This window comes from Macaca fascicularis, chromosome 7 (assembly GCF_037993035.2).
Source record: "Macaca fascicularis isolate 582-1 chromosome 7, T2T-MFA8v1.1".
Taxonomy (NCBI): Eukaryota; Metazoa; Chordata; class Mammalia; order Primates; family Cercopithecidae; genus Macaca; species Macaca fascicularis.
In genome coordinates this window covers 15434256-15449076 of record NC_088381.1, presented here as the reverse complement: position 1 = coordinate 15449076, position 14821 = coordinate 15434256, and positions in this window count along the sequence as shown.

Below are 14821 nucleotides of genomic sequence, written 5' to 3'. Positions count from 1 at the left end.
GCTGTGGTAGTATTCAATGAGATTATATATACTGTATAAAGCATTTACTTTCCCAGCAAATCAGAACAATTAGAGGAAAGGGGGAAGGGTGTTGATGATGATGGTACAAATGGTGGTGGTGGCTGTGATCATTAAGGTGAATGATTTATCTTCAGACATGTAAAATGACTTCTCCCCTCCTTTATTTCTCATCTATGGCACACCATTTAATTATCAGTTTGTCTTAAACAGCAAAAGTTGACCAGAGAACAGGATTATAATGAAGACATAATCATGGTATAAAATGTTTTATGGGAAAATATTTCATCTTAGCGAAAATACAAGTATTGTTTTTGAAATTGAAATTTATAAATCTTAACCCTTCATTAATAACCTGGCATTGTATATCAAAAGTGTCACTATCATATTTAAAAATTAAACATGCAGCTGAATTTAAATAATTTAACTTGGTTAAATTAGTGGAGTCTAATTGATGGAATCTAATATTAATAGGGAGAGACAAGGTAAGGAGAGAAGAGGTAGCAAACATTCCAAAAGTTATATCTTTCTGGATTATGGAGGAGATAGCTTCTTTCATTTTTCACATTTCCTTTTGTTGTATTTGATATTCTCAATAATATATTTATGACTATGCATTGCTATGACAATCAGAAAAAAATTAAAATTATCTCATGTTTTAGTTTCTGCATCAGATATGTTTCTATAGGCCTCAGAAGGTAGCTGCCAGAAGAACCGAATATACTTTAGCAGTCACCAGACACATGAACTCAGCCCCTTTCACCAACCCTGATCCCAAACCATCACTTTCTAATCTTCTCTGCACCGTAATTTTCCTTGTAAGGAAGGAAACCAGGGGCATTAAGTGAGTTGTTGGGCTGCATAGTGAGTGGAATTGCACTCCTCCTCCTTCCTCCCCTCCCTGCAAAATGCCCACATCTCACCTACTGGAACCCATGAATATGACCTTAATTGGAAACGGGATCTTTGCAGATGTGATTAAGTTAAAGATCTCAAGAAGTAATCATCCTGGATTACCTGGCCCACCTAAATTCAATAGCGAGTATCCTTATTGTCCTTATAAGCCACAGAAGAGAAGCCACAGGGGAGGAAGAGAAAGTCATGTGAAAGAGGAACAGAGGTCAGAATGATTAGGCGCAATCCAAGGAATTCCAAGAGCCACCAGAAGCTGGAAGAGGCAAGGAAGGATTTTCTCCTGGAGTCTTTGGAGGGAGAGCAATTTTGCCCATACATTATGGGCCTCTAGGACTGAATGGTAACAGAAATCATTCTGTTGTTTCAAGCCACCCAATTTGTCATAATTTTTTGCAGCAGCCTCAGAAAACTCACACAGGCCATGGGGAAATTAACCGCCTATGAAATAACTTCTCTAAGTCAGCATCGAGTAAGCCCACTACACCCTTTCCTTTGTAGAGCTACGATCTCCTCAGAGCTCCTGCTCTACAAGGCAGGTTGCAAATCAGCACCTCCTTTTTCCATACACTTCTTCCCTTCTTTCCTGATCTTGGAAAGTATTTCTCAGCCTGAGGTCACGGATGCCTAGGGATAGAATGCTGTGGCAGCCATGCGTCTTTAGACTCCTTCTAGGCACTCTTCCATCTCCAGTGTATGAGTTAGAGTTTTGCCAATATTTGTAGATGGGGTTAGTGAAGTAAAATGCTTATTTCAAATGGTTCTCATGTTTGGGTGGATATGTATGTTCTCAAGAGATGTTAAACAAGTGTTATCTTAAGGGAAATGTAAAGAGGTCTTTACATTTAAAAGATTGAGGCCACTGCCTTAAAATGAACAGCAACATCATTCACCCAGTGTAGAAAGAATCATTCTGTCTTCTGTACCAGCTTACTAACTACTGCACATTGGTGTTCAAATTTGCCGTTAATTCTAGCATTGAAGGATGTGTGGATAAAGGAATGACTTTCAAAACCCTGTGATTCCTTTATAAAAGACTATCATTTGTGTATTAGGTCACAGAGAATACAAAAATGAATGTGCAATTGAATGGACTGAATCTTTTAAAAAATTGATCAATTAAGGAGACAATACATCACTGGATGTATCTTGGATCACTTTTTAGCTTTAGGAATCTTGGGTGAGCTACCTAATCTCATTCAGCTTTGGTTTCCTAAACTGTAAACTGAGCTCTTCCATGGAGCTGTAGAGAAGACTAAGGGAGTGATGTGAATGGCCCATGAGGGGGCCCAATGCACAACAGATACGGTAACTTCAGTCTGCCTCTTTGTTGTCTATATGGGCTGCATCTATTAGTTAGTGACTTTGCAATCAATCAGTTAGTGACTTTGCAGACTTTAGGGAGAAATACTCTAGGGAGAAATACTAACTCATCCAACCCAGACATGAGTTATTTGGTTCTGTTTGGTATGCCAGAACAGGCAATTTACCTGAAAGGTAGTTGTTTCCTTGTTGGTTTTTAGGAGAATGTTCAGAATCATATCAAAGTTATTGGCTCATATATGATTAAAAAGAAATCTCTGACTTTCTGTAAACAGACCCATTGTTTCTCTAGTATTTGAAAATTACTATATTGTTTCATGAATAAACCTATATACTCAAATTTACACAAGCCTCTTTGTTTCAGAGGCAAAATAACTGACTAAATATAAAGCCAATGGGATGATGGGGTGGACTGAGGCATTTTCTAATGCAATCTGTCGAACCTGAGGGTGGGTTTTATGCTTACGGTCTTTTTTCAGTGAGACAAACCTGGTCTGTTTATTAGGTTTATTTAAGTAATTAGTTATAAAATGTAGTTGGAATTTTTTAAGCCTATGGTAGTTATTCTTTATGGGTCTGGGCCCTGAACAAAAATATTTCTTTAAGTTTTTTATTTGAAAATTGCTTTCTTCAGGTGAGCTCTGGCAAACACTGTAAAAATGTATAAATCTGGAACACTAGGAAGTATAGAAAAGGGAAGGAAATTACCTCACCTTGGCAGGAGGCACAATGTTACTTTCTTTAAATAAAATGCATCCTCTGTCCTGACTCACCCAGCACAGCTCAATTGAGCATTTCATTGTATTCTGTCACTTGGCCCTGCCAGCCAGAGAAGGGAGCTGACACTGTGTACCTGAGGGCACAAAGAGCCTATGTGTCCCCACTCGGGTTTTCATATCCCTTAGAGGGCTTGAGGGGAGAGCTGCTTTGTTATTTCTCTCAAGTCCTGTCACAAATGGTCTTTGACAGAGATACCCAGAAGGCCTGAGCAAGTACTGCTGGAGCTGGTAGGGACCAGAGGTACCACATGCCCATGACGCAGGAGGTGGAAGGGGGCTCTCTCTCTGAAGGCACCAGTGATTGTCCCTGGCTCCAGCAAAGAAAAGCCATTTGTCAGGGGAAAAGCAAACATCCATGACTGAATGGAAGGGAAGTTCTGACAGAAAGAAGGACCAGGCTTAAGAGAATACAAGGAGAGGTCACAGAAGTCTCATGCCAACTCTGGCCAAGGGCTACAACGGTTTCCATAACTTTCCAGTCAGCCAGGTGGTGGATTTTGTAACGAGAGAACATTTTCCCCAAGCCTTTTTCCATGCATTTTCTCTACGATTCCAAAAGAGCCTGTGTCTAGTGGTACAGTGGTAAGGAGTCATCCCTGTATTAGTGCCACACTTGGCATATGCAGCACATCTTCCTTATCGGTGATTCCAATGATGATAATTCTGCACCCTTGCATTTCTACACATAATGACTAGCACAATTCATTGTGGCATTTTGATAGTTAAGACTTAAGCTATTAAATATAAACTGTAAATATATGCCACAGTCGGGCACCTGTAATCCTAGCTATTCAGGAGGTTGAGGCACAAGAATCCCTTAGAACCCAGGAGGCGGAGGTTGCAGTGAGCCAAGTTCGCACCACTGCACTCCAGCCTAGGCGACAGAGTGAGACTTTGTCTCAAAAAAAAAAATATATATATATATATACACACACACACACACACACACACATACATACATATATATATATACATACATATATATATACATACATATATATATATATATGCGCACATGCCACAATTATTAGACAGCAGGTTTAGCATGATTCTTTTTTAATACAGCAAGTGACCCTGATGTTTCTTGAACACCCTGTTTTAGCCCTAGAGGATTGTTAAGAGAAGCCAAATTTATTGCAGCCTCTGACAATGTGATTCAAAAAGCATCCATTTCACCATATCATTCTCACATCAGCCTCCATGGCCACCAATGTTTTCTCATCTCCGTGTCACTGGCACATGGCAAGGACAACTAAAAGTCACATGCATCCAGGCTAAGGCACACTTCAGAGAAACACAGGCAATTCTCTCCCTTATGAGGAAATGTGTATCACTTGTGTGAGTCTCTCCATAGGAATGAAGATCAAGGTGGTAAAACATGTATTTCCTTATTGCTATTGAAGACTTCAGGGTCTTAAGAAGTATTTCAAGGAAGGAGTTCTGATTAGAAAAGTTTCTAATGAGAGTCCCTGTGAATTTGACAAAAGGAAATGATATTTGACAATAAAGGTGATTAATGGAGCTGTGGAACAGAGGCCAGTGAAATTCATTTCTTCCCTTTCCTCTGGAGAGTTAGTAATGAGGCCAGTGACTTTCTCCAGCTTCTCAAACTGAAATTTTACTCTGTCAATCATTGACTTCTCTCCTAATAAAAACAAAATAGAATACAGCTATTCAAATTCTTGTTACAAATATTCCATCAGGTCTTTCAAGGGAATCGGAGCTGGATAATACATACCCCCTAGAGTCATCACAGCAGAACTAGTGAGTCTACAAACAGACCTTCTCTCATTTATTTTAAAAATCTGCTTTGTACCACTTACCTTAGTGAAATTTGATATGAGGTAAAGAACACAGAGATTATGTGTGAATTCATGCGAATGAATTATGAAACAGAGTAGTTGGAATGTTTAAGTGAAATTGTGAGTTAGTGATGATGAGGAGGGAACTACAGAAATGAAAACAACAACAATCTTTAAACGAATATCTAAGATGGAAAAGTATGAGGATCATTTCATCCAGAGCATCCAATGTATACGGAGTGTAAAAGCATGAAATACAAGTAGATTGGAGCATACTGTAGATGAGCTTGCATGTCTAAGGGTGAGTCAATTCTCTACTCAGTGGGCAAAAGGAAATTATGACAAGTTTTAAAAATAAAATGCCTTTTTGGAGTTTTACCGTGTTGGCAGCCATGGTTTGGATTCAGGGAGGAAAAGCAATAGTCAGACATCCAATTTGAGGATTTTGGAAATAATCTGAGTGAGATATGATTAGGACTTACATTAAGATGGCCACAATGGTAATAGGTAGGGACATGGGTGTGAGTGGTTGTAGAATAATTTTCTCCTCTAATCTATGTCTTCCTTCACCCGTCTATATCTAAACATAACCGTAGTTTAAAGATAGAGAAACCAAGGGAGATGTTGATGGGTCGTTAAAAATAGATATGAAAAGAGAGACATGGAGGAAGCTAATTTCAATAGAAAATGCATAAGATGTTAATAAAAATGCTTATCACTGAGATCCAGCTTGTCTTGAGCAATTGTGTAAAATGTTTCCTTTGTAAACAATTTTAAGTAAAAAGTTGAGTCCATTTAAAGAGAAATCTTTAATAAAGAATATGGCAAAAACATCAAGTTGCTTAACAAATGGCTAAAGTTGGAACAACACTGATTTAGATGAACAGGACTGACTTTGCTATGCCCTAAAATTATATTGTGCTTTCCTGCACTGACTTGTGCAATGACCCACCTGACATCATTTGCCCACATCTTCATATCTAACATGAGGCTGTCCAGGTATAGGAGGGTCTGTTACCAATTGCTTAAAAGAAAAACAAAATAGCAAAACAAAAAACCTGAAATGGTAGAGTAGCCACCACTAGCACTGTATAATTCAAATAAGCATGAATTGTATTTTTTGCTTTCATTATTCATATGAGTAAATTGTGTCACCCTAACAAAATCACCGTCTCCCTAAGGCTAAGATAGCTGGAAACTCTTGTGGATAAAGCATGGGTTCAGAATTGAGCCCTGGCTTCAAATCCGGGTTCTGTCACTTAGCATCTGTGTGAACTCCAGCAAATCCTCTGGCCACTTTGAGCCCTAAGGAGGATCATAATGCTGACTCCATGGGGTAGCCTCCCTTAGCAGTTGACAGGGACTGTATCTGGTTCTGCCTCCCAGCACTCGTGCGAGGCGTGGCTCCTGCTTGCTCTCCAGCTCCGTCTCCTCTGCCAGGCTGCTCCCTTACTGTGATCTCACTGTGATCTTTCCTCCCTGCTCTTCTCCCTGTCCCTCAAGGTCCCCTTTTCATCCCACCTTGGGACCTTGGTATGTGCTTCTCTTCTGCCTGGACTTCTCTTATTTCAGGTGTCTTGCTTCCTCACATCAAATAATCGTCAGCTTAAACGTAATCTCTCTAGGGGTGATTTGCCAGATACCTTATCAAAAACCACAGCCATCACCAACAACCCTCTTTATCTCCTCCCATTTAAATTTTATTTATCATTTCCCAATTACCATCTGGAGTTGCATCAAGAGTGCTATCAGAAATTGCCTTGCATGTGCTTTCTCATTGATTGTTCTCCCATAGAATGGAAGGATTTTGTCTCTCTAGCTCAGCACTCTATCCCCAACACCTGGAACAGCATCCGATGCCTATTGGGTACTTGGTAAATACTAAATATCATTGTTATTAATAAATGAATAAAACAAAATAATTATAAAGAAATTTTGAAAAACCAATGTGGAATTGACTGAGTACTTGCTAAGTACTAAGTGGAGAGAGTTTCAAACCATGTAAAAAAATAGTTTGCTGTAGGTGGGTCATATAAGCATAAAAATTTGCCATTTGCTATTTTTCTTCCTTGTTTTCTGACGGGAAGTTATTAGATCATTGTAGATTATAATTACAGGGGAGGGCACAGAAGACATTAAGCAGATAGAGAAGCCTGGGAAGGCTTCAGCAAGAGGACAGTGGAAAGGCACTGGAGGCTGGGCCCCAAGCTGGCACTCTAAGACACTGTTCAGGGTCCTCATGACAGATCCCATCAGAGCTGCATGTGCCACATGTCTGTTCACTGCCTGGTGCTAGCACATCCCCAGGTGAGAGCATGGGACCTAAGTCTTTTGTGCCTTCTGTTTGCCTTATGTCTGCAGTCAGGCTCTTTGGGAGAATGCATGTGAGCATGTGTGTTTCTTTTCCTTGGCTCCCAAATCACATCAGTCCACTCCTGGTACTTGGCAACCCAGCATGCTTCCTCCCACTAACGACAAGCCTGTCTGCAAAACAGAACAACATCTTTGAGATGGGGTGTTTATCTGGGCAGCACACAGCCTCTGCAGCCCACAGGGGCCCCTCCTTCAAAGGCATTGCTGAACAGGGCTCACCTGATGAAAGGCTGAACTGTGCATGCTTGACTTGATTTACGGGCAACGGCCAGCTCATTAGGCACACTGGCCTGAGGAAGCCAGCTGGCTGTGGGGACAAATGTTTTTGGAGCTCTGTGGTGCCCACAGGGCTGCTTGCAGCTTGGGGACAGGAGTACAATGGGGACAGTGATAAGGAGCTCTGGAATCCATGCCTGGCTCAGGGAGCGTTAACTACCCACGAGATTGATATCTAGGGTGCAAAGGCTATAAAAATTAGATTAACTGAGCTCAGCTGTGCTCACTGAAGGATTAGGTTGCAGCTGGTGCTGAAACATTAGCAGTCAGACCTCAGAGATGGGGGAAAGTCTCACACTGGAAGGAAGGGAGTAAGACGAATCATCTCTCAGCATGCCTGCTCCCCAGGAAAATGATAGCTTATAAAGGTAGTCTTGCATTACAGATAATCCTAGAGAACACCAGTAAGAAAGCAAGTTATATGTTCCTTGAGATATGGCATTAGAAATTGGGAGCACATCTTCTATTCCTGGGTAAGTCACTCGGAACAAACTGCTTTTAAAACATTCCCAATTTCCTCCATGAAATAAGACCAAACAATAAAAAATATTTCAGATAACCTGAAAAACAAGTCAATTCTGAATTCTAGTAGTTTGTTTCAGATATGAGTTCCAATATTCCCAATTGTCCATTGATGATTTTTCTGTGGCCCTGGACCTTGGTCTCCCCTAAGTTCATCTCCTTAGAAAATATCTTCACCTGGAAGATTTTCTACAAAAATTCCTCACATTCCCAGTTTGCTGCTTAGGTGACAAGTCTAATAGACTTCACATTCCACATCACATACAGTACAAGAAGGACAACATGTTTCCCACCAGAAGCCCATTGCTTCATGTTAATTTTGAAAGGAATAGCTCTTAAGTATACTCTTCAGTAAACTGTCAACTCTTTTCACCTCTTTTGATAAAGCTTCAAGTTACCATTTATTGAACACTTACTATGTGCCAGGCACTGTGCTAATGCTTTCTGTAATGAGGGGAATCATTATCCAAATTTATGTGTGGTGTTCAAGAGTAATTATTAGTAAAGCTACTTACTTTCTCAAAAGCATCTAGGTTTGTATTATAAATGCTTATGCTCAGCATATATATAATTCACAGATTAGATGTACGCGTGTGTTATTATTAACTAGGTGCTCAACCAGTGGTGACATAGTGAACAATAATAAAGGTTCTGACTATAAAACTGAACATGAAAAATAGAAGCAGCAAAGCCTGATGAATAAAAGCCCACTTCTCACAATGTTTCTTATTCAGAATGTGAATGCCGTTTGAGAGTTAGGTTAAGGCTGGCACAAAAGAGATCACTGGCTTTTTAAACTGAGAATTGCAGAAGGTTTACCTCAAGGAAGGCAGTTTGCTGGGGAGTGATACCTTGCACGATGGAATAAGGACTCACAGAAAATAGATGACCGAGTTATCAGCCCTCACCCCATCATGGACCAGCCCCATGATCCAAGGGAAATCATTTCATTTGTCTTTCAAGGTGCGTATGTTGTTCTGTTGATTTTTTGCACAAGGAAACACTGGAAGTTTAACAAGGAACCGAAAGAAAAGGGTTATCTATGGGGTATTTTGGAATGAAGTGGAGACGAAAGGGAATTATGTGAGATTTAGAAATCAGTGTATGCCTATTTATGTTTTATTAATTTTTATTTACTTTTTATGTATATCTTTTTTATTTCAGTAGGTCTTTGGGGAACAGGTGGTGTTTGGTTACATTAATAAGTCTTTAGTGGTGATTTCTGAGATTTTAGTGCACCCATCACCCGAGCACTGTACGCTGTACCCAATATGTAGTATTTTATTCCTTAAACCCCTCCCACTTTTTCCCCAAGTCCCCAATGTCCATTGGATCATTCTTATGCCTTTCCTCCTCATAGCTTAGCTCCCGCTTATGAATTAGTACATACAATGTTCGGTTTTCCATTCCTGAGTTACTTCACTTAAAATAATGGCCTCCAATTCCATCCAGGTTGTTGTGAATGCCATCATTCTTTACTTTTTATGGGTGAGTTGTATTCTAGTGTGTGTGTGTGTGTGTGTGTACACACACATACATATATATACCATATATTCTTTATCCACTTGTTGATTGATGGGCACTTGGGCTAGTTCCATATTTTTGCAATTGCAAATTGTACTGCTGTAAATGTGTATGCAAGTATATTTTTCGTATAATGACTTCTCCTCCTCTGGGTAGATACCCAGGAGCGGGATTGCTGGATCAAATGGTAGACCTACTTTTAGTTCTTTAAGGAATCTCCATGCTGTTTTCCATAGTGGTTGTACTAGTTTACATTCCCACCAATAGTCCAGGTGTGGTGGCTCATGTCTGTAATCCCTACACTTTGGGAGTCCAAGACAGGTGGATCATTTGAGGCCAGGAGTTCAAGACTAGCCTGGCCAAAATGGTGAAACCCTGTCTCTACTAAAAATACAAAAAAAGAAACAAAAATATTAGATGGGCATGGTGGTGCACACCTGTAATCCCAGCTACTCAGGAGGCTAAGGCATGAGAATCACTTGAACCCAGGAGGCGGAGGTTGCAGTGAACCAACATTGCACCACTGCACTCCAGTCTGGGTGATAGAGTGAGACTGTCTCAAAAATATTAATAAAAATAACAATAACAACATTCCCACCAACAGTGTAAAAGTGTTCCCTTTTCCCCGTTTCCATACCAACACTTATTATTTTTTGATTTTTTGATTATGGCTATTCTTTTGGGAGTAAGAGGGTATCACATCATGGGTTTGATTTGCATTTCCCTGGTAACTAGTGATGTTGAGCATTTTTTCATGTTTGTTGTCCATTTATATATCTTCTTTTGAGAATTGTCTATTTATGTCCTTAGCCCACTTTTGGATGGGATTGTTTATTTTTTTCTTGCCGATTTGAGTCCCTTGTAGATTCTGGATATTAGTTCTTTGTCAGATGTATAGATTGTGAGGATTTTCTCCCACTCTGTAGATTGTCTGTTTGCTGATTATTTCTTTTGCTGTGCAGAAGCTTTTTAGTTAAGTTCCATCTATTTATCTTTGTTTTTGTGGCATTTGCTTTTGGGTTCTTGGTCACAAAGGCTTTGCCGAACCCAGTATCTACAAGGATTTTTCCAATGTTATCATCTAGAATTTTTATGGTTTCAGGTCTTAGATTTAAGTCTTTGATCCATCCTGAGTTGATTTTTATATAAGGTGAGAGATGAGGATCCAGTTTCATTCCTCTACATGTGGCTTGCCAATTATCCCAAAACCATTTGTTGAATAGGGTATCCTTCCCCCACTTTATGTTTTTGTCTGCTTTGTCAAAGATCAGTTGCCTGTAAGTGTTTGGTTTTCTTTCTGGGTTCTCTATTCTGCTCCATTGGTCTGTATGCCTATTTTTATACCAGTACCATGCTGTTTTGGTGACTATGGCCTTCAAGTATAGTTTGAAGTCAGGCAACCTGATGAATCCAGATTTGTTCTTTTTGCTTAGTCTTGATTTGGCTATGCAGGCTCTTTTTTGGTTCCATATGAATTTTAGACTTGTTTTTTCTAGTTCTATGAAGAATGATGGTGGCATTTTGATGGAAATGGCATTGAATTTGTAGATTTCTTTTGACAGTATGGTCACTTTCACAATATTGATTCAACCCAAGCATGAATATGGGATGTGTTTTCACTTGTTGGTGTCATCCATGATTTCTTTCAGCAGTGTTTTGTAGTTTTCCTTGTAGAGGTTTTTCACCTCTTTGGTCAGGTATATTCCTACTTTTTTTTTTTCTTTTTTTTTTTTTTTTTTTTGCAACTATTGTAAAAGGGGTTGAGTTATTGATTTGATTCTCAGCTTGGTCACTGTTGGTGTATAGCAGAGCTACTGATTCATGTACATGAATTTTGTGTCCTGAAACTTTGCTGAATTCATTTATCACTTGTAAAAGCGAGGAGCCTTTAGGGTTTTCTAGGTATATGAGATACACGATCATGTCATCAGCAAACAGCAACAGTTTGACTTCCTCTTTACTGATTTGGCTGTCCTTTATTTCTTTCTCTTTTCTGATTGCTCTGGCTAGAACTTCCAGTACCATGGTGAATAGAAGTGGTGAAAGCAGGCATCCTTGTCTTATTCTAGTTCTCAGGGGAAATGCTTTCAAATTTTCCCTGTTCATTAAAATGTTGGCCATGGGTTTGTCATAGATTACTTTTATTACCTTAAAGTATATCCCTTCAGTTCTGATTTTGCTGAGGGTTTTAGCCATATGGGATGCTAGATTTTTGTCAAATGCTTTTTTCTGCATCTACTGAGATGATCACATGATTTTTGTTTATAATTCTGTTTATGTGGTGTATCACATTTATTGACTTGCATATGTTAAACCATTCCTACATCCCTGGTATAAAACCCACTTGATCATGGTGGATTATCTTTTTGATATGCTGTTGGATTCTGTTAGCTAGTATTTTGTTGAGGATTTTTGCACCTATGTTCATCAGGGATATTCATCTGTAGTTTTCTTTTTTTGTTATGTCATTCCTGCTTTTCTTTCAGAACATTCCTCATTTGTAAAACATAAGCATCGAATTAGATAATGTACATAAAATTTCACTGAAAATTATAAAACCTTAAACTCATGAAGAAAGTCTACATCTCAGAGGGGTTGTGGTATTTCCCAAGTCACACACCTACTAAGTAGTAAAGGAGAAAACCAACACTCATGCCTCCCAGTCTCTACCTCAGTGCCTCTGTCACACACTCCACATCCTTGTAAGGACTGGTAAAAAGTGCAGGTCCTTGATAGAATGAAAAGTGAAATCAAGGAATAGCCACAAACCACTATTTAAACAGAGCCACAAAATCAAACATTTACAAATGGCAAAATTAACATTCTTGGATCAAGTTCAAAGGCAAGCAAAATGGTGTACAAGCAGAACTGCTTCAACATAGAAATTCATGGGTTGATTGTCCCAGGGTCATATTACCTCTCAGAGAACAGGACTCTCATTTAAATAACCGTAAATTCAACCAGCACAGAAATATAAGAAGACTTAACTTCTGCAAAAAGATCACTCATAACAGCAAGAAGAAGCCATTATTAACTTCTAAGAAAGCTGCACCAGTACAGTGGTAATACAGAAATCAGACTCTGGAACAGGGGTTTTAAACCAAATGCCTGCAAGGGTGAGAAATTGCATAAGTGAATGGAATAGGCTGGGGATAAAAGTGCAGAGCATTGAGACTGTGGCAAATACAAAAGCAGATGCTATATTACTACTCAGCTTCAATCCACTGGGGCCATGTCCAAATGCATAGACCAATGGGGTTTGAGCTGACAGTTTTTCAAGTAAAAACAAAAGTTAAGATTTTATGTAAATTCCCTTTTTTTTTTTTTTTTAATGCTTACAAAATAGTTAAAACTCTGTTCAGGCCAAACAAAATATGTGTCTCTGGGCATCATTATGTAACATTGTTCATGAAAGTAGAGAGAAAACAGAAGCAGAGAGCATGTACTGAGACCAAGGCTTGGAGATGGGTGGAAGAGAAATAAGAACGAAAAACTCCAGGAAATGTAGTAGAGCCAAAGTCGAAGTTGGTTTCCCCAAGCCATCCATGTCCACTGTGACAATGCAGAAGCTAACTCACTTTCAGCTTTAATTAGTCACCTTGCAATTAAGGAATATGACTAGTAAGCAAGGGTAGTCAGGAGGCCAAGAGATGGCAATGGACAAGGCAAGAGGATTTAAATTAATGTCTACACCTTAGCATGACAGTGCATGTATCTTTTTAGGTAAGCCTCACACTGAGTGCAGAGAAGCAAATGGAACCTACTCAATGTTGGTTAACATGTCACTGACCAGAGCTAAATATTGCTATTATGACTTGGTTAAAGCACTCAAGAGACAAGACCAATATTGAAAGCTTTCATTCATAGGATCACGTAAATATTTTTCACATGACCTAAGTCAAATAGTATACTATAATTACATTTCCCATTTTGCTCATTTTTTTCCCTTCTAAGGTTAATCACTGCCTCTATTTTAATAGTTTTTTAAATTGACTTACTATTAATTTATCCCCAACCTCCATCACAACTCTGGAACTCCTTTCTCTAGAATGGTGACTCTTTAGGTTTGCCAAGCAACTGTGATCCTGGAAGTTGACTTCACTAGTAGCTTCCTTTGCTTCTACTCTTAGATTAAATGTCTATCTTTTTTGCTCTCACAGCATATATTGGTAAAGAATACCTTCTTCCTAAGAAAAGATACAGGGTAATATGTTTTTAGAATGTCCATATTGGAAATGTATTCATTTTTCTAATATTTGATTAATAGTGGGGCTAAGTATGGAAACAAGTTTCTCTCAATATTTTGAAAGCATTACTTCACTATCTCTTAGTTTCTGGTGCTGCTTAGAGAATTGTGTGCCATTCTGATTCTTACCCTGTGTCTATGATGTTCTTTATTTCTCTCGATGCATATATATAAAGAGAAAATATTATCTTTATGCTAATGTTCTAAAGTTTGTGATTCATAAAGTTTTGTCCAAATTTTGTGCAGTTTTGAAGATTAGGAAAAATAACAAGTCAGATTTGCCACTTGTTTCACTATGAATTCCAAAAGACAAAAAGAGTTACAAAACAAAGAATCTCATGTTAGCAAGGTTCCCTGATGCTTCCTGAATCTGTTGTGAAAGCTAACCTAGAATGTAATATTCTCAACAAACTGCACAGACGAGGGCAAGGCTCGTGAACTCCGGAGCACAGGTTCACTGCCTTCTGTACAATTCAGGCTAAGTGGCAGTAGGCACATTAGATCCAGGGAGGCCCCTATTCCTGTATTCAGAAATCTATTCTTTACCACAGTTATATCTATTGTTAGCATATTTCTTTTTTTTTTTTTTTTTTTTTTTTTACTTTTAAGTTCAGGGATATAAGTGCAGGTTTGTTCCATAGGTAAACTTGTGTCAAGGGGGTTTGTTGTACAGATTATTTCATCACCCAGGTATTAAGCCTAGTACTCATTCTTCCTGATCGTCTCCATCCTCCCACCCTCCGCCATCCAACAGGCCCCAGTGTGTGTTGTTCTCCATGTGTCCATGTGTTCTCATCATTTAGCTCCTGCTTATAAGTGAGAACGTGTGTTATTTGGTTTTCTGTTCCTGCATTAGGTTGCCAAGGATAATGGCCTCCAGCTCCATACATGTCCCTGCAAAAAACACGATCTTGTGCTTTTTTATGGCTACACAATATTCTATGATGTATATGTACCACATTTCCCTTATCCAATCTATCACTGATGGGCATTTATGTTGATCCCATGTCTTTGCTTTTGTGAACAGTGTGGCAGTGAACACACAT